This window comes from Numenius arquata, chromosome 17 (assembly GCF_964106895.1).
Source record: "Numenius arquata chromosome 17, bNumArq3.hap1.1, whole genome shotgun sequence".
NCBI lineage: Eukaryota > Metazoa > Chordata > Aves > Charadriiformes > Scolopacidae > Numenius > Numenius arquata.
The window spans coordinates 10,466,688-10,494,140 of record NC_133592.1 but is presented as its reverse complement, the minus strand read 5'-3'; positions in this window follow the sequence as shown (position 1 = coordinate 10,494,140).

Below are 27,453 nucleotides of genomic sequence, written 5' to 3'. Positions count from 1 at the left end.
AGGGTAGTTGGACTAGATGATCTCTATGGTCCCTTCCAACTCTAAAAAATTCAGTGAAATTCAGTGAAATCAGTGACTGGTTGGTGCCTTTGCACTGTAGGAAGAAAAACCCGGCAGTGTTACTTGGGTCTCTGCAGGCCGGCAGGTCTGAAGCGAGTGGCTGAAACTCTTCCCTTTCTCTGGAAAGCTTCTTAGAAAACCCCATTATAAAGTTTATCCCAAGTGCTGTTTTCCAGGTGGGCAGCAGTGAGGAGGTGTGGGGATGCTGGTCCTGGCTCTGGCCCTGGTAGCAGCAGCGAGGTCCCAGAAAGGGCTGGGAGGTGCCGCCAGCCGCGAGGGATGTGTCTCCACAGTTGTCCAGCTTCCACCCACCCAAATCAGCAGGGAAAGGGCAATCCTGGAGCTATCCTGGCCTATTTTTGCAAGAAAAAAAAGGGACAATGGAAAGAGGTACCTGCCAAGTGTCACAGTCCTCCTCCTGGTTGTAGAGCATCTGTATTCTTCATCTGGGGCGTTCCCATAGTACCAGTTTATTTTTAGTGAAAACATTTTAATTTTCCTCATAATATTTTTTTTCTTATGGAACATTTTCTAACCACAACAAAACTTTTTCTTTCCTTGTATCCTGCTTAGTTTTTAGTGTTTACATGTTTAGTTTCTGGGTAGGTGAGGTACGATCGCTAGTGGAAGAGGGAGTCCTTTCAAATGCCAGACTGATCACTATTTTAAAATTAAAAGCCCAAATAAAACAGAAACCAGCAGCTCAGGGGTGGGAGGCACAGAGAGATTATTGCTACAAAGAGCAAAACAGGGGGATAAAATGTCTAGCTTTTCATTGAAAAGTCCTTTCCATAATGACACAGTTCTCCCTGTCTGCAGATGACAGAATAAATTAAAAAGTATTCCTTTCAGCCTCAAAGATACTGCTTTAGGAAATCTAAGGTTGCCTAATGGACTGGAATATAATCTCTATGTTTTCAGTTTCCTCCATTTTACCCAAATCATTCACTTCAATAATTGAAGGATAATGAGCCGAAGAGTTTTCCCCTTTATAACCAACCCTCTCTGGATAGATGTTCAAAATAATAATTAAAAAAAAAAAAAAGGAAGCCTTTCTACTGAACATGCCTGCAGATAATAGGAATATCCTTCACTTTCCCTCTCCTGGGGTTTCCTAGCTGCCATCTATCAGTCCACTGCCATACTGTGGGGATGTTATTAGGGGCCAACGAGGAGGCCACCCTCGTGCAGGATGATCCATCAAAACCCGTGTTCCCCACCCAGTTACAGTCTCCCTCCCAGGAAAAGGGTTCGTACGCATCCGTGTAGAGACCCTCATCGATTACATAGAGAGAAAAATGGGCTAATCCTAATTACGGCACTTCTTAAACTTTTCTTGACCTCTCCCTGACGCTGTCACCTCTTGGACCCGCTGCCTTGCCCAGCCTGTAACGAGGACCAGGGGAAGGCAGGGCTGGCGTTAGCCAAGAAGTGGTGCAGGAAGGGGATTTTTCACAAAAGATGCATTTTCTGCACTTTTAAAAATCTAGTGGAAAACCAATAGCAGCACTAACGAGTTCAGGCAGGAAAACACCTCTAAATCTTGATGTTCAAATGCATGGGGATGGATTTGCACCACCCTGATGTAGGCACTTCCCTGGGGAACCCGAGGCAATGGCTGTGGCCTTTGCTCCCTGTCCCCAGCAGGGACACGTAGGTGTCACCAGCAGGTAACTCAGTGATTTTCCAGCAATTCCCAGCCCTGTGCAAGCAGCAGCTCTTATGGCCTCTACCCCGTGCTCAGCCTTCTCTTACAAGGAGCCTGAGCCCCTTTGAGCATCTTATTGACAGGGGCTGGACTTTCACAGGATCTGGGTTTTAAAATGTGGCTTGTGTAGCAAAAGCGCCAATAAAGACACATCAGCATTTGATATTTTTAAAGGGGAAAAGTTTGTTCTTTCTGCTTTTCTCCTAAAAACTGCCCAGCACCCATCCCCTCCCCTCATCGCAGTCTGCTGCCCCTGGACACTGGGGGCATAAATAAATTAGTTACGAGTTTTTCCAAGCGGTAAACTTTCTTCTTTTTTTTTTCTTCTTTTTTTTTTTTTTAAAAAAAAAAAAAACAACACAGCAGTATCTAACAGCTTTCCATGCTGGAGTTTGGGAGCTTTTCAGAGCCATAAAATATTTATTTTAGGTTTTTTTCCATTAGGTCTTAATTCTCAATATTTTATAAGAAGTTAAATTATCCAGGAGAACTGAGCTTTCCTTTGGGGGGGGGGGAACGAACCCAAAGGCATTTGTGCAATTAGAAAATGGCCATCAAGCACAGAGTGCAGAGAACACTTCTGAAGGAGAGAACTGAGCACGTAAGGAATCGAGCACAAACTTCAAAAATCAGTTTTAAGAACTGACCAGATTGAGATTCATTTATACTCCTGTTATCTTTTGCCCCAAAGCAAAACAGGGCTTCTTATTCTTTCCTTTTGATACCACTTTCTTTTCTGGGCCCCGTTTGCTGGACTGAGCCCTGCTTGGCTCCCCATGTGCCTTTGTCCTGCCATCCCAGCTGGAGCACCCAAGCACACTTGCCCGCCTTGTGCCCTGCACCCTCAGCCCAGGGCAATTAAAAATTTGAGGACCCAGATTCAAACTGCAGTCCTAGGACTCTCTACTCAGACCCTGCTGGCCCCAAAATGCCCTTTTTAAAAAAAAAATGTAAAAGTTCAGGAGTGCTTCCGTCTGTGCCAGAGCATCCAGCCTCCTGCCCCAGGTCCCACGGAGGTCTCGGGGTCTCTTGGCTCAGCCAGGAGGGAGGGGAAGGGGGACTGGGAGATAGGGGACACGTTTCATCAGAACAAAGCCACCCATAAAACAGGTAAAACCCAATTCTAAGTGTCTTTTCAGATGACAAATAAGTTTGGGCAGCACACGGTGCCTTGGCACAAATGGGACTTATGGGCAAACAACAGGTAGAAATTCCACTCGCAGGAAAAGGGAAGGAGTGAGCAAAGGCCATATGCTGTGGCCCAGACGTGGTACGTAAGGGACACCAAGTGAATGGTGGCATAGGTGGGAAGAGGTGCCCCATGGGCACCCATCTGCTTAGTCCTCAGTGGGAACACACGGATTTATGCTGTTTCCTCCAGACTGAACGCAGGCAAGGGAAAAACCCAACTTTGGCGTATTTCAGACCCTGTCTAACCACACAAAAATTTCTCCCATGACCCAATTCTGTATCGGGACTTGTCAGCATATCTGCTGACACATCCAGGGCATCATGGTGCCATGAGATGTCACCTAATTGTCCCCACGGAGGCAGCTTTCTGCCTCCCCCTTTGCCCGCAGGGAGGCTGGGAGGGAGCTGCAGCCCAGGGAGCAGCACTCAGCGCGCAGTTAATGACCGACGAACACCGCGATAATGTAGCATGGTGGGGCTGGAATTTGCCATAACCTTCCTCGTTAATGACACGCAGTTAAAGGTTATTAATTATGAACTCACTTGTCGACATTAAGCTGTTTTACTGTCCAAGAGGCAAAGCTGGGTTGGATGCAAAGAGCTGGAGGTTCATCCTTCCCTCCGATGAACCGGTCGCCCTCTCTCAACGCTATCTCCACCCCCACCCCCACCTTCGTCTCCCAGTTTGGGAAATAATTTGCATTCTTCCTCTGAAAGCATTAATTGAGAGGAGAACAAACGGAGTCCCAGGCAATTTGAACAAGCCTCATTACTGTCTGAGGGCTTGTTTTGAATCAGCGTCCGTCAAAACAACAATTGCAACGCCCTGGCCCAGCACCAGGACTGTACTGGGAGGGCTGGTGGGAGAGACGGGGGTTTTTGTTCTCCGGGAGCCAGTTGTGCACCTTTAATGATGACTGCTGCAGCCAGCTCCTGGCTGATTGCTGCACAGCCCAGTGCCTCCTTTCCCGCATTAAAGCCCTTATTACCCAGCAGCAGGAGGAAAACCACGCGCAGGGACAGGCCGTCCCTCCGTGCTGCTGCCCACTGTGCAGCGGGGCTTCCAGACAATGTCACGCTTCTGTGGCCGGAGACCACCCGCAGCAGGAGATGCCACTTGCAATTAGGACGTGTTTGTGTTCTGCCTTCGCCTGACTTTGTCCCCGCTGGAGGAGAGATCCAGCCTGGGCTGGATGAGACACGAGCAAAGCTCTTTGTGGGGGACCCTTGGCCAAAAGGGCTGGAGTGCCTTCTGCTCTTCTGCACGGGAGGGCAGAGAGCCCCACAGGGAGGGATGCATAGGTTTTCACGCAGGCTCAGCAACAGATCCTGGTGGCTATTTTTCCCCTCTCTCCTCTTACTTCTCTTCTTTCCTTTCCTTTTGTCCCAAATTCACGTCTTCAACTACCTCTCAATGCGTTGGGTGGGATGATCTCATCTAGCTTCAGAGGTGTTAGATGTCTAAGCGTGGGACACAAGTCAATGAGGGGGAGACAGGAGTCTAAGGCAGGGCTAAAGATGTGCCAGCCTTTCTCTATCACCTTTATGGAGATCAGCCCATAGACTTCCCTTCCCTCCTCCCTATCTCCCTGGCTTACGTTACTACGTTATCCTGAACTGGCTGGTAATTCTTGAATGGGTAAGGAGGACGTAAGGGAAGAGAAGAGGTTTTTTTGCAGCAGCATCTAAGGCTGCTTGGACCCAGAGATTTTGCTTTCAGCCCACCTCTTCTTTCTTCCAACTACTAAGTGAAAGCTGGTAAGAAAAAAGCAACCATGGGTCAGTACAAGAGCTAAGGCTGGTGCCAGCGGGGCCAGCAGACTTTTCCCCAGACGCTGGACTGGCTCTGTAGGATGATGACTGAATTTAAAAGTAGCTTAAGGATATTCTTGCTAGAGGTAAGAGCAATCATTTCATCAGCTTGCTTTGTATTTGCTCTTTGTCACCTGTTCTGAAATACCAGCGTGTAAGAGCGAAGGAGCTGTGCTTAGCATCCTTCAGGGCAAAGACTTTGATAGCCGGGGCTGTACGTGCGCAGCTCGTCACCGCCGCGGTTCTCACACAAGTGCCCAGCTGATGTAAAGTGGTCTTCAAACAGTCTAATTGTGACTGTTTTCTCTAAACATTTACAACCAACAAAATGTGCATGTGTACGTTCAGCAGAGGGCCAAAGAGAAAAACAGCAGCTGCTCCCCACATTCCTGCTGGAGCTTGTATATATTCCAGTGCTTTTTAAAGCATCTATTTACATTTGCATTTTGGATCCCTCTTCGCTTCCTGAGGAGACGTGGCCAAGTCCAGCACTGGTGCGAAGAGGGGGCATTGCCCTGATGTCAGCACAGCCACTTTCCTTTCCACTGGGTGGGGGGAATGACCTGTTTTCATTTTCCACAACTTACACGTGGGTTTTCTGCTTTGCTTGTCATGAAAACAGGCGCTGCCACCTTGCTGGAGCGCCCAGACCATGGTCCACGCTGGAGGACCCACTCAGGCTGGTATCTCGTGGCCACCCACAGCACCACCTGAGCTTTCAACGCACCAGGGGCTTCCCCACCTCTTGCCCAACCAGGCAGGGATGCTGCCACGCTGTCCTGAGCACATCAGGTAAGTCAGGGCAGCTCAAGGCTGGTAGAGATGGGAAACCACCTTGGACACCCCAGCTTCACTTGCAAACGAGCACGGCAGCGCTACAGCTCCTCTGCTTTTAAATTGGAGCGTGGCTACTCATAGGAAGATGGAAGTCTTTTAGAGCTGGATAAATTGTGTCGGCTCCAGCAACGAGCACAGACCCACCACGCAAGGGCCGCAGGAGGTGGTCTGCCTTTCTGCTCAGCAGGAGCCACAGCTCGGCTCTTATCGGCTTCTTCTGAGAAGTAATGAAGCAGCTCCCGAAGGTAGGCTGTGAGGAAAGAAAGTGCCATCCGGCAGCTCCGTGTTGGGCTCTGGAGAACAGTATTTTTATCAGACAGCGTGTGATAATTTCAGTCTTTCCCTGCTTAATGTTGTCTCAGAGCAGCACAAACCCCATCTCATTCCTGACTAACCATCTTCGGATGAGGTCTTATTGCCCAGAGAGGCAATTTTGCCAAGGAGGAAAAAACAAGATAGACAGTTGTGAGTGTCCTCCTGGGATAACACTCACCTCGGGAAGGCTGCACGCCTCCAGGGTGTGCATCCCCACTTTTCCCCATGGGACGTTTCCAGGCGAGGTGCCCCCAGCCATCTTGCTCCTCCCAGCATCAGGTGAGCCTTGGATTAAAATCGTCCGTGGGTCTTCTTGATGGGAAGACAGTGCAGAAGCATCCCCTCTCTTGGGAAGCACTGTTGGACAGGCTGGTCCATGCTGTGCTGAAATGTGGGGACCAAAGCACTCTCAGAGCATCCCACCCAGAGCAGCAGCATCCCCTGGCCACGGCTCAAGGGACATGGCCCTCACCGGAGCGGGAGGCACAGCACAAGGGGGGACGGATGTGACCCAACGGTTCTCAATCTCTCATGGGGCTTTGAAGGGGAATTCCCCTGGTGCTGCATCATGTCATGGATTAAATTCCTCCTGAAAGGTGAAACCAAAGCTCATGGATGTGGATTATGGCGGGGCATGGATGCTGTCTACAAGGGGAACACTTCACTCTATAAAACATAAAATGTGTGAGGCTGCTGAGACTGGTTTCGGGACCCTGATGTTTTCTGATTTTTGCTAACAACATGTCTTGAAGCTGTAGGTAACTGAGATGCCCGGTCAGAAGAAGAGGGAAAGGGCACTCTGCTGTTATGTCTGATGCCTCCCTTTCCCCCTCTGCTCTTTCCCTTCCCTTTGCGTGGAGAGGATCCTCAAAGCAAAGAGCATACATTTATATTCCTGGTTCATTCTGGATGTTTTTCCTTTGGATGGGAAGTTAAGAAGGCCTTTGCATATAGCCAGACACTTAATGATCTTACATATAAAACAAAAAAACTGCAAAGAGATGTGTTTAAAGCCAAAACCATCCAGGCTGCATTTTCAGAGCATTGCCCAAGGACCAGGAGAGTACTGGAATATCCTGTGTAATGTCTTAAAATATCCTATAACTCCTTCTGCGGGGGCATAACCCCATAAACCCAGGTGTTGCCCTGGTGCAACACAGGGACCTGCTCCTCTCTCCCCCAGCTGCCTCCCATTCACTTGAATTATCTGGTGCACCACAGCAGGTACCTTGCATGGTTGGTCACCTTTAATGGCTCCTCAACAGTAGAGATATAATTAAATTAGCAGGTTCAAAAACAAACATGGAAATGAAGAGAAAATAGGGCTGGCGTGTTAAGCATAAAAAAATTCATCACTTAACAGTGACACTAACAAATGATGTTCATTACTTATTTTCCAACCGACCAAACCTGATCTCTGATGGAGATGTAGGGAATTCCAGTAATTCTCTTTTAATCGTTTCACTTTGCGTGATGGAAGATGGGAGCCGCTCACCAGTAACACGGTGCTGGGCTGAAGAGGAGATGCAGTTCTTTATGAGAGACGAGTGCATGTTTTGCCTTGGCACAGCATCAGTGCGACCAGAGACCGAGAGAGAGGGAGAGCAAAGTGCAGCGGCATTTTAATCAGGGAGCAGGTTTTAATTCACAGGCTCAGAAGAGCCTGCTGATCAGCTTTGCTTCCATGTGGCAGCACCTCCGGAGAGGAAATAAAAAAACCGAATGGTGTAAACCCGTGTGATTTCATAGCAGTTAACAGCCAGAGACCAAAAAAGCTGTGTTGCTTTTTGCTTTAGCCCTGTCTTGAATCATAGAATGGTTAGAGTTGGAAGGGACCTTAAAGATCATCGAGTTCCAACCCCCCTGCCATGGGCAGGGACACCTCCCACCAGACCAGGTTGCTCAAAGCCCCATCCAGCCTGGCCTTAAACACTTCCAGGGATGGGACATCCACAACTTCCCTGGGCAACCTGTTCCAGTGCCTCACCACCCTCACAGTAAAGAATTTCCTCCTAATATCTAATCTAAATCTCCCCTCTTCCAATTTAAAACCATTACCACTTGTCCTGTCACTACACTTCCTGACAAAGAGTCCCTCTCCGGCTCTCCTGTGGGCTCCCTTCAGATATTGGAAGGCTGCTATGAGGTCTCCCCGGAGCCTTCTCTTCTCCAGGCTGAACAACCCCAGCTCTCTCAGCCTGTCTTCACAGGGAAGGTGCTCCATCCCTCTGATCATCCATTCTTTTTTGTGCCTACGTGTGAATCTCTGATGGATTCCTAAAAAACACGAGTTTATTTGTATCTCTGTGTTGCTCGTTGCTGTTTGCCTGCGTCAGCCGGCACCGGCTGGTTTCACCTGTGTGGGTTGTGCTGTGCATCCCGTATCGGACCCTGCTTTCATCCCCAGATGTCATAGATAAACTTTGCAAACAAAGGAGATGGGAGATTTGATGCTGATTGCAACGTCTCTCTCCATCAGCGTTTGATGTGGAGGAGGTTACGCGCTTCTCTAGCTGCTCTGCGTTCCTTCCTGCTCACCTTTTGAAGCCACCGACCCCCTGCGTTTTTCCATATGCAGAAGGGGTTGTGGCTGATTCAGAGAATGCCGAGGTGTTTGCTTTTGCAGGCAGATGTGCTCTCGGGAGAAGGCACGCGTGTTTGTGTGGGGTGTGACAGGACACGCTGTACCACGGCCCAGATGCAAAACAGTACAGAGCTGCTGCTTTTGCCCGGGTTTGTGTTGTAACTGCTGCTGTGGGGGTTGTACAACACGTGCCCTGTGATACAGGGGCCTAACCTCATGGTGGGAGATGTCCCTCGCTGTCCTGTGGTCCTCATTTCTGCATCACGTCGCACTGCTCAGGCAGAGATGATTTGTAGACTCTGCTAATTAATAGAATCATAGAATGGTTTGGGTTGGAGGGACGTTAAAGACCATCCAGTTCCAATCCCCCTGCCCTGGGCAGGGACACCTCCCACCAGACCAGGTTGCTCAAAGCCACGTCCAACCTGGCCTTGAACCCCTCCAGGGATGGGGCAGCCACAGCTTCTCTGGGGAGAGGAGTGGGCATCTGTATCACCTGTAATAGAATCATAGAATTGTTAGAGTTGGAAGGGACCTTAAAGATCATCGAGTTCCAACCCCCCTGCCATGGGCAGGGACACCTCCACTAGAGCAGGTTGCTCAAAGCCCCATCCAGCCTGGCCTTGGACACTTCCAGGGATGGAGCATCCACAACTTCCCTCGGCAACCTGTTCCAGTGTCTCACCACCCTCACAGTAAAGAATTTCTTCCTGATATCTAATCTAAATCTCCCCTCTTCCAATTTAAAACCATTACCCCTTGTCCTGTCACTACATTACTACATTACCCCTTGTCCTGTCCTCCTAGCTCCTCTACACCTCAAAAAGGCAACCTCTGCTCCAAAGAGCTTCCAGCGACACCCGGCAGTGCCTTCCCGCAGGGGTTACAAACGGATTAACCCTGCACCAGGCAGTTCATTAGTGCATCCCAGCCCAGCTAGAGCGTGTGCTGCTTTGCGAGCACAGACACACCTGTAACACGCTCCCGAGACTGTAAACACCACCGCAGGCACGGGGGGTGGACTCACGTGCTCATTTCCCATGTCTTACGTATGGATTTGTGCTTATGCCTGCTGGAAATTAGGGCAGCTTTCTGTCACCCAGCCATACTTTATGTGTGTGTTTGCGTGTGTACCAGGCTGGCTGTGCCCGCAGCGAGCTCTGTCCCCTGCGTACAGGAGGGGTCTGAGCATCACCCCGGGTCTCAGCTCGCTGCCGGCTGCGGGGATGTCAAGCTGAGTGGGTGATTACACCCTTTATTGCGATGTTTAGCCACTTCTTTGCAGCGTGCGTAGGACCTGCCCTAACAGCTCCTACATCCAGCACTTATTTCTTGTCCTTGTAACATCCGAGCATCGTTTCCCAGCAATTTTGAGAGGGGCAGGAATGGAGTTAATAACATGGGGGGTTAATTATTTTTTTTTAAATGCTGGAGGTAGGCAAATGTATTTCAGGTAACCTGTTCTGGCTGAGCTAAGAGGAGAAACCAGTAACGAGGAGCTGATCCAAATCCACAGTGATTTCTATGCTGGTCTAGACAAAACGATCAGCTCCGATACAGGAAACTGCTATTGCAAAAACCTCCCAGCCCTTTTGTGAAGGACTTAGCAGCGGATGGGCATTAAAATCCAGGTGCCCATCCCCTTTAATGCTAATGGGAACCCAGCCCCACAGCTCAGTGGATTATGTCTGCATTCAGCTTAGCAGAAACGGAGTGGGAGTACTGGCAGAGCCCTCCTAATGTGCTATTCTGGTCCAGCAACGCTTCGTACTTCTACAGTCAAACCACTCCCCGCGATACAAGGGACCATCTGGGAGCCGCGGCTTTGCCGATACAGCCGTCTGTGTGGTGGCACTTGAGTGGACACAGTCCTGTCCGTCGGTCACGTTGGTCTGTCCAGCTGCAAAAAGCTGGTGGGTTCCCATGGTGTGAGGCTGAAAAACCTCAGTCATTTCCCTCTCCTCCTTCCTGGTAGCTCTGGGGAGAAGAAATAGATTTTGGGAGAGGGTGAAGAGCGCCGGCGGCACTCTTGCTGTAGTGACCCTTGGGCAGTTGAAGGGTCATTAACACAAAGTGTGACACACGGCAGTGTCCGAACACCAAACAGTCCTAAATGGCTTTGCTGTGGGGTGTAATAAAATCACCCAGTGCTCTCCAGCCAGTGCATGCAGTTGTCTCTGCTCCACAGCAGGGAAACTGAGGCACTGCCATGGCAAACCCAGACTGCACAACACACTGGTTCATGGAGCTTGGAGTGGCCCCAGGTAACAACTCCCAGGTAGCAACCCCCAGGTGATTTGAAGTGAAGGAAACACAGATTGATTGGTTCTCCAAAGGAGACATCCATGGTGTAACCAGGGCTGACAGAAAGGAGGGACATGGGCACTTGGCTTTCTTTACCAAGACTCAGGGACATGCTGGGCAAACCCTGATGCTCCCAAAAGGTCCTGGGTTCCCCATGGAGAAGATAATGGCATCTTGGCTACCCTGGGTTCACCAGGAGGACACTGTGTGATGACACCTCATGAACACTAAACATGAGCAGGAGCGAGCGGTTCCCTTCTCCAGCCACCGCTATCGCTGTCCCCGCCGCGAGGACAGTCTGTGCCACAGCAGGAGCAAGTGATGAACCTCATTTATGGAGATCTCAGCTCAATTGCCAAGGCAGGGCTGGCTCCGTTACCTGTGGTGAGGCTGGTGGGACAGCAACATCCTACCCCGGGTGCAGGGCTCACCCCAGCTGCACAGACACTGCTCGGCACAAACCCCAGCAGTGGTCCCAAGTGGGGCAGTTTCTGCTGAAAGCCTCAGTTTGGTTTAGTTTAGGTTTAAGAGGCAACATATAAACATTCCCAGTGAAGACACTTCTTCCAAGGGGCTCGGCCAAGTGGGGTTTCCTCCTCCGTGTTTATGGGAAAGCATTTTGTTTAGATAGAAAAGCAAAGGAGCAGATCCCCGCATTCCTCCCCAGCACATCTCAGCCAGCTCGCCGGCCTCTGGGATGGGAGATTTAGCACAAACTCAAGGGAAATTTGCATTAAGCGTCCCTCATTAAACTCCCAGCAGTATGTCTGTGGGACATGAGGCACCCCAGGCTGGCTTAGGGGCTGGGAGAGGGTGGGAGGTTGGTAACGCAGCCTGCAAACCAAGAGTTACCCTGAGATTCATTACAGCAAATAAATGCTTCTCCTAAGGACAATCCTAGCCCACGATTCAATTCCACAGCCCTCTTACAGCCCAGAAAGGCAAAAAGATGTGGTATTGCTTGTACTGTGTTCTTGGGAACTATGAAAGAAGAGATAGTTTGGATTTTGCCCTTCAGGGCTACAATGAGGTTGAAAATTCACCTCTGTATGAACACCAGCAGAAAGATTTACACCCATGAAGTACCACTCAAAATAGGTTTTAAGTGAGAATTAATTGGTATCTGTACCTCTGAGCAGGGTGAATTTCCCCTGGGCCTGAATAAGTTCTGCCTGAGCCTTTCATGGAGCTATTATTTCTTTCATTTAAGGGGGAGAAAAAGGGATGAAAATCTCCACTGAGAACAGCTGGCTAATTTTTGCTCTTTCTTTATAACAAGCTGAGGCCAAGATCTGGTTGCTGGCAAGCACAGACCCAACATCTGCAGGAGGAGAGGCCTCTGGCCTCCCCAACTCACTGGAATTTTCCAGCTGATGTGAACTATTTCCCAAGTTAATGACAGCATCTGTCGAGACAGGGATGGGGTAGCCAGGTGGTCATTTTTTTGATACGTAGTTGGGTATCGCAGAGCAAATGACTGAAGGAAAACCCACCCTTGTGCAGAGCTGGACTGCACAACCGTGCTCCAAGGGGTCAGGTTTTCCTCCTGGGGCTGCTCTGAGGAACAGGAACCTCATAATGTCATGTTGGCCTTGTCTAGTTTGCTCCTTGATTTGGGGCACCAGTATTAAGGAAGGGTCTAATATCACTCCCATGTCACCACTGACTTCAAAAGATCCACCGTCAGTCTCATACACACTCATACCATGGTCTCCTCACCAGCAAATTTCCAGGAGCTTTACACAGCAGGTCAATAAAGCTGTTTATCCCCATACACACCTTGGAAAAATGAGGTCCGGTGCTGATAAGTGACTTCCCAAGCTTGCCCGTCCAGCAGCACCATCAGTCTCCTAAGGGCCAGCGTATCAAAGGGCTGGCCCTTCACCTCCTGCAGCTTTGTGATTTGACTCCAGATGCTTCCAAAAGTCCTTTTATGGCCGATCAATGGCTTCACCATGAAACAAGATGGTGGGACACACCCAGGGTACCTGCAGAGCGGTGATAGCATTTCCATTGCTATTTGCAGGACTGGCACTGGGGGAAAAGGAGGAGTGAAAGCATCAGGACCAATCTCACCTCTAATTCTCATCAAGCTGAAATCTCCAGACAGAGGCATGGGAAGGCCCAAAATTAGCTCACTTAGTTAGTCTTAGAGACTAAGTGCCCTGGAGTGGTGACCCAGCAACTCTCACCTCCGAGCCACTAAACACCCTCCATCCTCCTCAAAGTTCAGCCACAAAACAAAGAGAGCCGGTTCCTGAGCAGGGACACGCTGGGCATCCGCGGGAAGGAGGCAGCTCAGGGGTTAAGGCTCTTGGCAGCGTTTCGGTTATACGATGCAATAAAATATTTTATGACATTTTTACAATATTGTGCAACGGGATTTCGAGACCTCAAAAGAAAACACTGTGTAAAAGTAAGATGCAGCAGAGTGGAGCAAGCCCAGCAGGTACGAGTTCATCTCTGTTCCTCACCTCTCGTCCCTTCTCCTGCCACCCTCGCTGTAGGCAGGAGCACTTGCTCCCCACACCACGGGCCAGCCCAGCTTCCCTGGAGCTTCTCGGCACATCTGTGCCCTTTTTATGTGCCTGCCACATATTTCCACGGTGAGCACATATTCCACGTTGCTACAAACAGCCCCAATAAAGGGGGGAGCCAAGTGCGCCTAAATATTACAACATATTAAACACCTTTTAGCCTGATCATAACCTTGTAATTGGTATAAAAATAACAAGGCTCATCTTTAAATGGGATTCCACGTTTGCCATTGTCTGTTTGCTGCGTGACATCGTGGCTTGAGACACCGGTGGCAGGGCCAGGAGAAGCAAGCTTGCAGTGATCAGCTAAAATCCTTTAGGTCACTAACTTGGTGGCCCCTAAAACAAACTCAAGTGATTCTGAATCAAGGAAAAACATGCTCATCTTGAAAGGACAGGGGATGTTTGGTTTTACGGGGGGACATGGAAAAAGAGCAGATGTCTGAAAGGAAGCGCTGAAGTGAGTTCATCAGAAATAAAGCTTATCCCAGTGGTTCACCATCTTCAAAACTACATGGAGGTCACCCACATTCCAGAAGACCAAGGTCACCTCTGAGCAGTCGTTACTTTCCTGGAACAGCCGTGGCAAAGAGCCTCCAGCAGATGTGGGATTGTCACCCAGATGTGGTGAGCACGGTTATGTCTGTCATTGCACCGTTAGTCCTTGTAGGAGATGGTCAAGGCCAGGCTGGACGGGGCTTTGAGCAACCTGCTCTAGCGGGAGGTGTCCCTGCCCAGGGCAGGGGCTTGGAACTGGGTGGTCTTTAAGATCCCTTCCAACTCTAACCATTCTATGAGTCTATGATTCTATGGTCTAAGGCGAAAGCTCAGGTTGTCTCCAAGTCAGAGATCACTGAGGCTGTGAGAGCGTCCTGGGGAAGTGTCAGTGTCCAAGGGACAGGACACTGGACCAGCTCAGCCTAGCCAGGACCAGCAGGGTCATTTTGATGATCTTCTGTTACTGCTCCAGAAATGAGGCTCCCTTTTGAATGATAGGTAGAAAATTTGTCTGCAATTCCAAGGTAAATTTGACCAGGACTGTTCCAGACGCTCTGAGATCAGAGATCGCTATCTAGAAACATGCAGGAGCTTTAACACAAGTCCCCAGAATTGAGTGGTAGAAGAGGAGTCTTTAGCTCCCCCTCGTATGTTCCTCCTTCCCCGTCTCAACCCTTCTGGTAACAACGTGGGACAAGAATGTACTTTTATAACTGAGGCAGCGATGAGGTTCTTCTGTAATCACTTTATTCCAGGAACTGACGCTCTAAGAAAAATCCCAAATATCACAAGGCTTGGCATAAAATCATACACATTGGCAACACTACATTTGGAGTGAGGCAAGCGAAGGAAAGCCTAATCCAATCTTATGCTTTGGAGTGCCAGCGTAGCGGCAGCAGATTGCCTGGGGTGGTCAGGAAAGAAAGGCTTGTCCCCGCATGGGACGTGTCCAGGCTCTCCGCCGAGCAGAGAGGGCGTCTCAGAAGAAGCCCCAGCGTTTGAACTTCTGCAGGCAGAGACATCCAACGTCACGGCTTATTTGTCTGATCAAACAGAGCAAATCCCTCGCTCTGATCCTGCTGATGGCTCTAAATTGCTTTAACCGTTGTTAAATGAACCACACAATATATTTTCAATGTAAGCAATTTTTTTTTTTCCTTTTTAACAGCTCTTTGGCCTGACTTCAGTAGGTGTTTCAGCTCCCTTGGAAGGTACTGCTGAGAGACTGGTGTACATGAAGACTCACCTCAACTGGTTTTGTTCTTTTGTTTCTTCCTGTTGACTATTCATGTGGTTTTTATTACACGGCTCCAGCCATGCCCAGAGCTTCTTTGCAGTGGATGCTGCACACCCTCACATGAAGGCACCTCTGTTTGGAAGTGTGTAATTACTGCCTAATTAGGCAAGAGGGAGAAGGCTGACCTCCATGGGGTCAGATGCTGGGTTAAGGCTGGACACGAGCCGTCTGGTGGGAGGCTCCTGGCTTTTCCCAAAACAGGGTCCCCCTTGGCTTCCCTCTGCGGGAAGTGCATTGGGAAAAGTTGTCACCCATCCCATAAATCCTGCTTGTGTCAGCTCCTGTCTCCCCACAGCACCACTTCTCGGTGCCAAAGAAACTCCGTGGGTAGAAGCAATGAGAAAAGCTGTGTGTTGAATTGCATTAAAACACCAGCACATTTGCTGCTCTATCACTCGGGGAGTTTTCCTCACCCCTTCCAGCTCCGAGGGTCTTATGTCCCTGTCACCCCCAGACTTCACATTTTTTTGCAGTACTTTTGGAACTGGGTCAAACCTGATAGAAATTTAGATATCAAAAGTTTGAGTAAAACTAACACGTGACACTCTTTGGAAATCACAATGAATCTTTTGCTGCTGGGAAAGGTATTATTTGAAAGCCCCAAATTTTCTCACAGTGTGAACTTTCCAGCCAAATGGTTCCCAATTCAAATTTGTCATGAAAAGTCAAAAAAAAAACCCAACCAACCAACAACCCAAAAGGGTAAAAAAAAAAGAAATGCTAGCCGTATCTCCCTTAAAATACTAAATGACTCCACTTTTCATGTCAAATTTGTAGCAAGTATCTCCAATTATGAGGAGTTTGCCTTGGAGATTTTTTTGGTGCTACAGACTTGCTCCTGAATTCTCTGTGCAAAATCCTGGAGGGTTGTTCTGGAAAATACTGTCTTCCCCGACAGAGGTGCTTCCCAGAGTGACACCTCAAGCCATGACTCTTCACAAGCCCAAGAACCACTTCTCTGGGGAGCTGCTGTTGGACTGGTGGTGTTTTGCTGGGGAACGTGGGCTTTGTCCTGCTCATACATATAAATCCTGGATATTTGTGTGTATCATGGGTGATGGTGACCTAGTGAGTAAAGTATCTTAGTGCTCAGCTATCCTTAGCACAATCTGCCTCTCACCTTGGTATTTTACACGGGTTTTTTGGTGAAACTCTTCCAGAGCCACAAAAAAACCCAACCCATCTTGCAGCAGCAGAGGCTCCTGGAGTCCTGAAGAGCTCTGGATGGAGAGCAGATACCCAGCAAAGGGACAGGCTGTGTGCAGAAGCCCAGCTGCATCAGGGTGTGGGACACTGCTGGGTGGTGACAGAAGGTGACAAATGTCCTTACCTTGAGGTAGGAAGGTGAAGCTCTTCATTGGGCTGCTTCTCCCCTGCCTGCTAAGCCCTGTCAAGTTACAAGCCTCAACCACTTAAAAGAAAGAAGAAAAATCTTTGGCTCAGAGGAAAGAAAGGATTTTTACAAGTGACGGCAGGAGGGAAAATTGTGTCTCCTCTGAAGCAGATATGACTCTACCACTGGGCATGTCCATGCTCATAATGAGGGACCTCCACAATAGGAGTCCTCTTCAGCTCATGCAATCCCAGTGAGTGGAAAACCCTTCCCAACTACCTGCCTATTTATCCAAGTCCCCCTCCAGCATCCCACAGAGTGCCCACCATCACCCCTCAGTGGTTTTTCCCACTTCAGGCTTTCTTAAGACAAGAGGCTTTTGGTGACCCAGCTTGAGCTCCCAAAGCACCTGCAGATCATCTTGAAAGCTTCTTCTTCCAGGGATCCTTGCAAAGCCTGTGCTGGTGGCAGTGGCTCTGCTGGGAGAGCTGGGAATGTTCCTGGAGCCCTCCCCAGGTGCCCTGGCTCCAAGGCCAGCTGCTATCGATGGCATCAGAACTTGGATTACATCAGTTCTTGTGACATTGCCCAACTGAAACCCTGCTCCCCAAGGGAGGCCCAGCTTAATTGACTGTGGTTATTAATATTGTATTATCAGCAGCCAGATGGTCCAGAGACAGGCAGTTTTCATACATTTTGCTGATGTCCTTCAGTGGAAAATTATTTCCACTTATCTTTCATCCTCATATACTTCAGTAGAAGGAAGCATTAACAGCGGCACCCTCCACCGCCAGCAAAGTCACCACGAGGAAGTGCCTGGCTGGGGAGCAGACATGAAAAGGTGTCTGTGCAGGTTTTAATTAAAACAGCTCCGTGGAATGGCTGGGGGGTAGGAGGAGGCGGTGGGTCCTTCCTGCCAAGCCTGGAAAACACCCAGAGCAGCTTTGCAGGAGAGGTTCTCCCCTTTGGTTTTTTTTTTTTTTTTTTCCTGACTTTTTGATTGATGCTCAAAGGGCTCGCAGTGGTGGGTGCTCAAAACACAAAAGCTCCCAGAGGCATCACCAAAGACTTTCCAGGTAAAGCCTCCACACGCAGATAGACAGGACCCACACAAGTCTCTCAATGAGTCAAAGCCTAAAACTCAAATGTGGATAAATAGAGTTCAGGAGTGAGGGGAAGAGCACCTTTAACAGCACGGTCCTGGGAAGAAAAGTGGCCATGGAGAGGTTCTTCAGGAAGGTCTTTAACCAAGAAGTTTCCTGGCTCCAAGGGGAGATTCAGTCCAAGGACAGCCAGATGGGTAGTCTTTGTAGCTAATTTCACTTGAGATTGCAAATGATGGTTCAGACAAACAGAAAGAAAACCCTGGGCTATACATTGCCAGAGGAATTTGCCCCATGTCACTCCGCACGCCCTGCGGGGTGCAGGGCTGTCCCCACCTGAGGTCCCCAGTGCCGAGCCAAGTCCTGACTCTGACACCAACTCGCTCTGTGGCCCTTGGCATGTCCCTGGTGCCCACACAGATACCCAAGCACTGCCCCTTCTGCCGTACACTTGCAGCATCGTGGGGTTGGCCAGGGCTTGTCCTGCAGGAAAACATCTCTCCAAGGCATGGTGGTGACAGAGTTATCTGACCACAAGATAACACCTCCCTCAAAGTGTCACCAGCATGTCAGATTGAGGATGAAGACCTCTGTCGTTAACTCCCCTCCTAATGAGTATTGCTTCTGACAGCTCCAGTGTGACCTCAGGGAAGGTTTGAGGTGGGGTTGGGGGCTCCGGCGGTGTGGACGGGGCTAAGTAGAAAGTGCTGGTGGTACCAAGACCCCTGGGGAACCAGCTGTACTCAAACTCATGATATGATATAAATACAACAACCCTGCTATTCCTGTGCAAATTACAGCTTCAGCCCAGCCTCTCTTTTCTCCTTGCAGTGGGAAGGGTGTAATTTGGGGGATTTGCGAGGCTTTTACCCAACCATGTGCCCAGCCAGGCTCCCTGCTGGGCAGCCTTTTAGTCCCGTGAGGGTGGCTCTCAGGGCACAGTGTCAACATGGCCAAGGGTCGGAGCTTTCTCCGGTGGCTTGGCTAAAGCACGTGGTCACTTGTGGGCTTTGTGGGAAGGGGAGATGGTGGAGTCGAAGGGTGTTGGGGAGGCAGGACCACGGGGGAGATCCTGACAGCACAGCTCTGGCCCACCCCTGATGGACATCTCCTGATGGACAGGCCGCCAAAGAATAGCTAGGAACAGTCATCAGATACACAACGTTGCTAAACTGTATAGAGAGCTGTGGATCCTAATAAGCATCGCGGGGGTGGGGGGGTGGGTTGTTTTACCCTAAGGAAGTTGTGTGGAGCAGAGCTCCCCAGAGAGAAACCAGCATCTCTAGAGCGTAATTCCCATCTCAGGCATAGATTTAGGTGCAAATTGCTCATTGCAGGCTGTAGAGGAAGGCCAGAGCAATAAATACCTATTTAGGGGTCTCAGTGAAGAGCTTAAAATGAGGTGAGCTGAATCCTCTCTAAGTAATCGTGCTCAGACAATCACGATGACATTTTTGGGGCATTGGATGATTCAGGGTATTTTGTGATTAGCTACGGAGACTTTTACTCCGTGGCCAGCAAGGTGATTTGGCTGAGCTCAGTGGAGGTGCAATGTCTCCTCTGCAGTGCTCCTTGCTCGGCTCGTGCCGTAGCAGCCCCAGCAGTGGCTCCGGTTCCCGTGGACGTGGGGTCCAACCACCCCCTCCCCTTGCCCTGGCCACTATCCATGGGAACACGGGGCACAAATCTGTGCCAGTGGCACAACTCTCATTCCTGTCCCCAGTGCTGTGATGCTTGGCCACAATTTCACCACCATGGCCAAACCTGAAGTAGCTCCTCCTTCAAGTATTTTTTTCACGGAATCACGGAATTGTTGGAGTTGGAAGGGACCTTCTAGAGATCATCTAGTCCAACATTTCTTAGTTTCTTAGATAAAGTTTTCCCTTTTCCTAGTGAAGGGACACATCTCACACAAGACCAGAAGCAGAGCTAGTCAAAAGCACGTTGCTTTGGAAGAAACCAGTCCTGAACTGGGCTGGAGCTCCAGCATCCCCCACGCTGCCTGGTGAGCCTCATCCTGGTGAGACATCCTCCCGGGTGATGCTTCTCCAGCCGCACGTGGCTGGACCAGCCGGGGGCCATGCTCCAACGTGGCAAGCGGGACCTGCTGAGCCCTGGTGTAGTTTATTTTCCTGTTGACCCACCAGCGAGGGCTCACCCGATGCCCTTGCTGCCAGCACCGGCGTGTGCTCCCCGGGACGGCCGCTCGCTGGGAACATCACCAGCAAAATAGCAAACAGATGTCATCCAAGATCGTTTATAAATATTTCATAACGGCCTGTGAGCCACCCGGTGAAAGACAGAGACCTCAGCGCCGACTCTGAGCTTGTTACTGAGCACCGACAAATGCTTCTAATTGGGTCGGTGGCAACGACAATATTGACAGCAACAGAGGGAACAACCCGCTACAGTTTATTTGCTTTGCTGTGGGTACCCATGCCAGTGAAATGTAAACTGCGGGTGATGGATAGGACTTTGTGGAGAGCTTCTTCCCTGCTGTATTAGATTAACACAGAAAAAACCTAAGCAAAGAAGGAGGTGTTAGGGAATGGGGTGAAGCCTGCAGGGAAAAGCGCTGCTCTGAGGTGCAAAGGGAGCCCCTTGGCATTAAGGCATTCGGTGTTTTTAACCAGCTGCACCCAACCGGGAGCCATGGAGTGAGAAGGGGAGAGGAATATTTTCCAGAAATCCAACCCGTTTGCCGTTGGATTGAACAGCGATCCTGAAACCCCACCGTGCTGCGCGTGGATGCTGTGAACAGGGCGTTTTCCCAAAGGGCTGCTGCTGCAATCAGAGCAAAAATCCCATTTTCACAACTGTCTCCCAGTGACAGAGATCTCAGAAAAATGGGAGAAATGAAATTAACTGGGAGAGGGTGCAGACTTGAAAAGACTTTTGGCTTCTGTTCCTGGTTCTGCCGTGTGTTTGCCACACACCGCTTATTTCCCAGAGGCTGCAGTGCTGTCCCCGTGTCACCAGCAATGATGTGACACTTGATTTGTCGCTGTTTGCAGAGCATTTTGAGGTCTTTGCTGGAAAGAAGATTTTATTAAAGTTCTTGCATGCTAAGAACTGCCTAGGACTAATAAACACGGTTTAAGAAAAGTAATTTGGGGACATGACAGCAGCTTGGTTCTGTGTGCTTTTGGGCACGTAATTGTGTGTGTGTGTGTCAGTGCATGTAGTTCACAAATTCTCCTGAGATCCCCCTTCCATTTGGAGGCAAAAGACCCCCATATGAACATAAGTCTTGGTATGGCAATATTTTATATGCAAGTATTAATCCTCTTTTTAAGCAGCCCGTTCATTAAAACCCGGCAAGTTTCAATTTTTGAAGCCGGTTTCTTGAGATGTCATTATCCTCCTGCTGGAGCAGATTAGCGGATTGCTGGGAGGATGCAATTTGAGCTCAATTAATTCTGCTTCAAGTCCCAATTCAGTGTCGCTAAATAGCTCTCCAAACCTCTCCTCAGGCTGCCCGGCGCTCGGCTGCCTGCTGAACGCTGCCCTGGGACCGCGTTTCTGCCGGGGCCACCCTGCCCAGCTCTGCCCCACGCAGCCCCCCGTCCCTGCTGGGCACCCGTGGGGTTTGCACCATCGCTCCCTCTTTCCTGGAGGACTTTTACCAGACTTTCTGCTCACTTACTCTAAAGCATCTTGCCTGCAGGGAGCAAACGCTGAGCCGGTCTTGCAAAACACCAACCCCAGCATTCAATTTTTCTTCTCTTTTGTATCACTTGGTTTTTTTAGATCAGTTAAACCGTTAGCGCAATCATTTCCATGCCTGCTTGAATACAGCAATAAGAGGGAATGGCAGAGTAAAGCAGATAAAATGTAAAGAAGTGACATAAAAATAGTTCACAAGACAGGGTTTCTTTTTTTTTTTTTTTTCCATGGGTAAGACTTGCCTTGTCTGCCATAAGTAGGATTAAACCAGAGCCTTGGCTTAACCCGCTGAGCCCAGGGCCTGAAAATCCTCACTCATGTGGTTCGGTTTATGCGGGTGGAAATTGGGCTCCTGGCGTGTGTAAAGTGAAGACTCTCTAAATCACCGCCGGAGCGGAGCCATCGACTGCTCCTTCTCCCAGGCAGGAATTGTCTTTTCTTTCTATGCCTTTCCAAAACCTGTAAAATTGGGCCCGGGGTCAAGACTATCCAAATCATTATTAATCTTGACCTCGTTTACAAACAGGTATCAAGTCCATTTCCTTCGTTCCTGTCCTTCCCCTCTCTTCCTTCCTTGCTCTCCCTCTTGTGCTCACAAGTACATACTGCACGTCCCCTTTGCTACTTCCAGCCAGCATCACTTACAACAAACCTACCTTATTTATTTTTTTAACGTAAATGCAGACCTTATCATGATATTCAGCAACCTCCCAGGCTGCCATATCTACTCTCGCTGGATGCTCAAGAGAGGGGAGTTTAGGTACCAGGAAGCCATGTAAGGCATCACCGTCACTCCATGAATATGGAGTAGATGACTCTTGTGGCTGTTTCCACTACTTTTAAGACAAGGAGGACTTCCGAAATGCAGACCATCTGAAAGAGGAAGGACTGGGGCAGGTGGGGGGATGCAGCTGTTTTCTTGGCAAAGGAGCTGCAATGCACAGGGTGTTCCCAGCAGTTGTGCAGAGGGAGGTAAACACCCAGGGAAGCTGCAGACTCGTTTCCCACAGCCTCCTCTCTCCAAACGTGAGAAAACAGGCTCTGAATTGCCAGGTGGGACCACAGAGCCCAAACATCAAAAGCGCTTGCCCTGATCTCTAAGAAGCTAGTGGAAGTGCCCACATTCCTGTCTTCACAGTGGTCTTCTAGATGTCTCAGGGGCTTGCTTTTGTGCTGCCATACACCTGCCCGTGTCCTTTCAAGCATCACCCCAGGGCGGCTGCACTGAGAAGGTTCCTGTGGCATCACTGCAAGCCCAAACATGCAGACACTGTCCCATGCCCTGAGCTTGGTGCTGTCATTTATGCCCAGACGAGTGTGCGCATGAATCTTTGGAGCTGGCAATATTTTGTGGGAGTTGAGGGTGGTCCAAGGCACTGGCAGCGCAGATGAACCCCTCTGAGCACATCGTCGACAAAAGGCAGAAAATGTGTCTCGCCGAGAAATGTCAGCTTCAAAGGGATTCCCCATGTGCATTCCAGACGGTTGGCCCATCAAACAGCAGCCTGAAAAAATACTCTGTCCCTAAAGGTCAGCATGCATCACAGCGGTGGCCCAGCCAGGGAGTGAAGGGCACAGCTGAGGGACATGCCGGGAAAGTCCTGCCAGTGGCCACAGGTGCCACACACCAGCAATCCCCCGACAAACTGCCTCTGCTGTCACCACGCACTCTTTTCATCCCCCTTTGCATTTGGGTTGGGACAGAAAGCCCGGTGACACCCAGCCTGTGGAGCAGAGAGGGCTTAAGTGCGGGAGCGCTGATGGCAGCGAGACCTTGCTCCCTGTGATGGATGGAGAACCCTTGGGAGAGATGCCACCCCCTCTGTGGTTGGTGTCTGAGTGTCGTGGACCGGCTCACCTGAACCCTGCGGGGTGGACCATGGCAGCATGGGGGCAGCCGGCACCTTTGGCACTCAATGAGCCCTGGCTGTGACCCGCACCCCTGTGCTGTCCCCTCACAGCCAGCAACCTATAGTCTCTTCTGAAATTTTCTCCTTCCCTGCTATAAAGCTCGCAGCATCGATGCCAGTTGCCATCTTGGCTGCCCCACATCTTACAGCCAAACACACAGGTGGATTGCTTGGCTTTCCCGATGCTGTCCTTCACACACAGTGATATTAAAGTGTGAGAGCACTCACATGGGTGTATGTGAGCACGTTTTCCCGCCAGGGATCTGCTCTGACCCGCCAATTCAGCTGTACCCTATGGAGATGATGTCCATGCAGGGACTTATGTATCCCCCTGGGTGTCCTGCAGCACAAGCTCTGGCTCTGGTGGGTCCATAGAGCCATGGCAGCGCTGGGACAAGCAGCTCTGGTGGTGGCAGAGAAGCCAGTTCTGTGCTCCACCTTCAATGCCCAGACCATCACTGGTCATTCTGGTGGAGACGCTCCCAGGGGTGCTGAGGGCAGCCATCTCTGCTGCCAGCTGCCCCCAGACTGGCAGGTACTGGGACTGCTGGTTTTCCAGTGCACCACCATTGCCCCAGGGCAGCACATCCACATCTGCCGGGGCTTTGCCGCAGGCAAGGGGAGGGTACGGACATGGTGGTGCTGGCCAAGCGTGGGGGAGCAGCACAGTGCTGGTTCTCCAGCCGTTGTTTGTCATACCATTGGTGAGAGAATGGACAAATGCAGCTCTTTGAGCTGCTGAAACACCCTTTCTCAAAGCCTGTACCATGGATTGGAGGTCGAGGTGGACACAGAGTCGGTGCAAGTTTCTCAGATGGGCTGACCGCATCCAGTCCACCCTGCCAGGGCTGAGGCTGAGCCGGGGGCCTGGGGCACAGTGTAGCTCATGGGGCTTCGCTACCTCTCTACTGTGGCTGCACCCCAGCCCTCTCTCAATAAGCATCCCATCTCACTGAGCATCTCTTTCCCCCACAGAGACCTTGCCACGGCTGTGGGTGGTTTGTAGCTATTGACTGAAAGGCGCTGGATCAATACACAATCTCTATCACCTTTGTGGTCGGGAATCCTCCAAAACACAGTTAAATGCTTGGACCAGCCCAAGGGAGGATGTGTCAGCTGGGGATCATGACCCCAGCAGATGCCAGCTCCTGTGGGGCCACCCTGCCTTGTCCAGATATCTCCATGGGGTGATTCCCAGCTCACAGGAATGACTGTGAACCACACAGGCAGGACTGGGATGCCAGCACATGGATATCAGCTTACCATCCCAAAGTGCATAGACCCAAGACCCAGCGGGCTTTAGGCAATAAATACCACCTGGGATAATCTTCATTTTGGATCATGATTCCAACCTTGGATCCTTTAGGATGTGCAAGTGTCCCAGCAGAGCTGAAAGCACCCAGCCACCCAACATCCCCCATGCCAAGGCTAAGCTGCCCTTGCCGGGACTCTATGGAGCTGCCTGGAGGTCAGAACCACAGCCCTCAACCCAAGAGGTCCCACGGACCAGGATGCCAAAATAACTTGTCTTTACACATTAATTTTCCTAGGAGAACCTCATGGATTGAAGGGTTAATAAGAGCCAACCAGGACTGGAGAAGGGGCAGGGAATGCAGAGGAAGAGCAGGCAGGGAGGAAGATGCTTTTGGCAAGCAGAAATAGAGCTGATTACTGGAGACTTTGTTGTTTTTTCAAATGGGAACTCCCTGAGAAACATGGGCATGTTTTTCAAGGATCTTTCCCAGTGGTGCCATATCACTGGAGATGATCTACCATTAAAATTACGATTGCTCATTGATTAAACAAAAACTACCCCCGCCGTAGTGCTAGCCTATACGCCACCTTCCCTTGGTGAAGTCGGTGTCGGAACAGTAGACTGCCACCACCAAACCCCTTAAACGGGAGGTTCAAAAGGGCTGACCCAAGGGTGAGGATCAGCTCCACGACACCATCCAGGAAGAAAAATCACCTGACATATCTCAAGAGCGATTAGGTCCCAAAAGAAGGTGATTTGTTAACGCCGCGGGTCCGTCTCTTTTGTGCGGAGCCCGGACATCTGGCAGAAGCACGAGGGGCTGGTGGTGGTCGGCTCCATCCCCATTGCCGGCCAGTGAGCTGTGCTCATTGAAACACTGACCGCGATTCTCATGCAAATGGCTGGACAGCGAGAACAGATGTGAAACATTTGGTTCTGTTCTTGTTGGCTTGTAAAGAAATAATGCGACTGGAAGGGGGGAAAAAAAGGGGCCAAGCAGGGTGCGGGGGGAGAAAGTTTATAACAATGGTTCTCCCTTGGTGGCCCGAAGCGATGGAGTTTATGTCAGGCTGTGCCAAATTCATATCTCTAAGTGAATGGGGCTAGCCCTGTCAAGCTTTGAGGTAGGGGCAATACACAAATATTATAAATACAGGGAAGTGTAGAAGCTGTGTCATGTCCAGTGTGGAGCCCATCAATCATCTCCTCCCCATCCTGAGTTTATAAAGTGGTTTCTGATAGTACTTAGACAGTTTACGCCGGCCGTGTGGACTGGCTGGAAAAGCTGACTGCATGCTCCAAGTATGTCGCGTTTGCTCTCGGGGAGCTCCGGTGATGAGGTGCCCTGGCAGGTTTTGTTGATATTAGCAGACGGAAAGAAAAAAAAAAAAAAAAGTCCACTGCCACAAAGAAACAGGCAAGCTGAAAACACAGCCCATGCTCCCGCTGAGCCCGGGCTGGAAGGAGCACGGGGTGTCCATCACCTCCCTCCCCACAACCTTGTTCAGTGCACGGGATGGGGAAATGGGGCCAGTGGGAGAAGAAATCTGGGAGTGATGCAGATGCACGATGATGTGCTCGGTCTACTCACATTTTTCATCATTCACCTGGAACTACAGGGTTACTGTTTTCTGTTGGCATGGGACGCCCATCCAGACATAGATGTGTCTTCAAAACTGTGAGGCCCTTTTGCTGTGGATGTCCGTGCAGAGAAACCTGTGACAACACACAACCCTCAGTGAAAAATATGCATGACATGCAGATGTGTAGAGCTTGCACATTGCAAACATGCAAATGCCCCCCACAACCTTATGCATCCCATACCTCCATCTGCTTTCCTGTGCATGCACACAACGCAAATGCTCATACGCAGGGAAGAGCGTCCCTTTGCACACACACACACACTGGGTCCTGAGCTTGACTTTTCCCTTCCTTATCTATCTGGATCCCTCTGAGCTGGGACACAAGCTCACAAAATGAAGGAGGAACTCAAGGCTGAGCTTTCCCCACCTTTGGTAGTGACTGAACCTTCCCAGCATATTGCTGCAGGTGCCTCTGAAGACTCCCAGGAGGGAGGAAAAGGTTCATGGGTGAGCAAGGAGGCCAGTAAGGGAGTACAGAGAGTGGGAAGGTGGAATCTGGGGGTCTGAGAAATGGCAGATCTGGATGGTGTGTTGCAGATGTGGAAGGCAAGGAGAGCCGTTGCTAGTTATCAACATGTTCAGACTAACCTGGCCTCATCTCAGTCCTCTTCCCTGTGTAGAGAAGGTCACGGATTGTCACAGAAATATCAGAGTTGGAAGGGACCTCTAGAGATCATCTGGTCCAACTCCCCTGCTAAAGCAGGGTTGCCCAGAGCACATTACTCAGGACTGCATCCGGGAGGGTCTTGAAGATCTCCAAAGAAGGGGACTCCACAACCTCCCTGGGCAGCCTGTTCCAGGGCTCTGCCACCCTCAAAGGAAAGAAGTTCCTCCTCGTGTTTAGGTGGAACTTCTTATATTCAAGTGTGTGCCCGTTTCCTCTTGTCCTATCCCTGGGCACCACTGAAAAAAGACCGGCCCCGTCCTCTTGACACCCTCCCTTTAAGTATTTATAAGCATTGATCAGATCCCCCCTCAGCCTTCTCTTCTCTAGACTAAAAAGACCCAAGTCCCTCAGCCTCTCCTTGTAAGGGAGATGCTCCAGGCCCCTAATCATCTTTGTAGCCCTCTGCTGTACCCTTTCCAGCAGTTGCCTGTCCTTCTTGAACTGGGGAGCCCAGAACTGGACCCAGTACTCCAGATGGGGCCTCACCAGGGCAGAGCAGAGGGGGAGGATGACCTCCCTTGACCTGCTGGTCATACTCTCCTTGATGCACCCCAGGATGCCATTGGCCTTCTTGGCCACAAGGGCACATTGCTGGCTCATGGTCCACCAGGGCTCCTAGGTCTTTCTTCTCAGAGGTGCTCTCCAGCAGGTCAGCCCCCAACCTGTACTGGTGCAGGGGGTTATTGCTCCCCAAGTGCAGCACCCTATACTTGCCTTTATTGAAGTACATCAG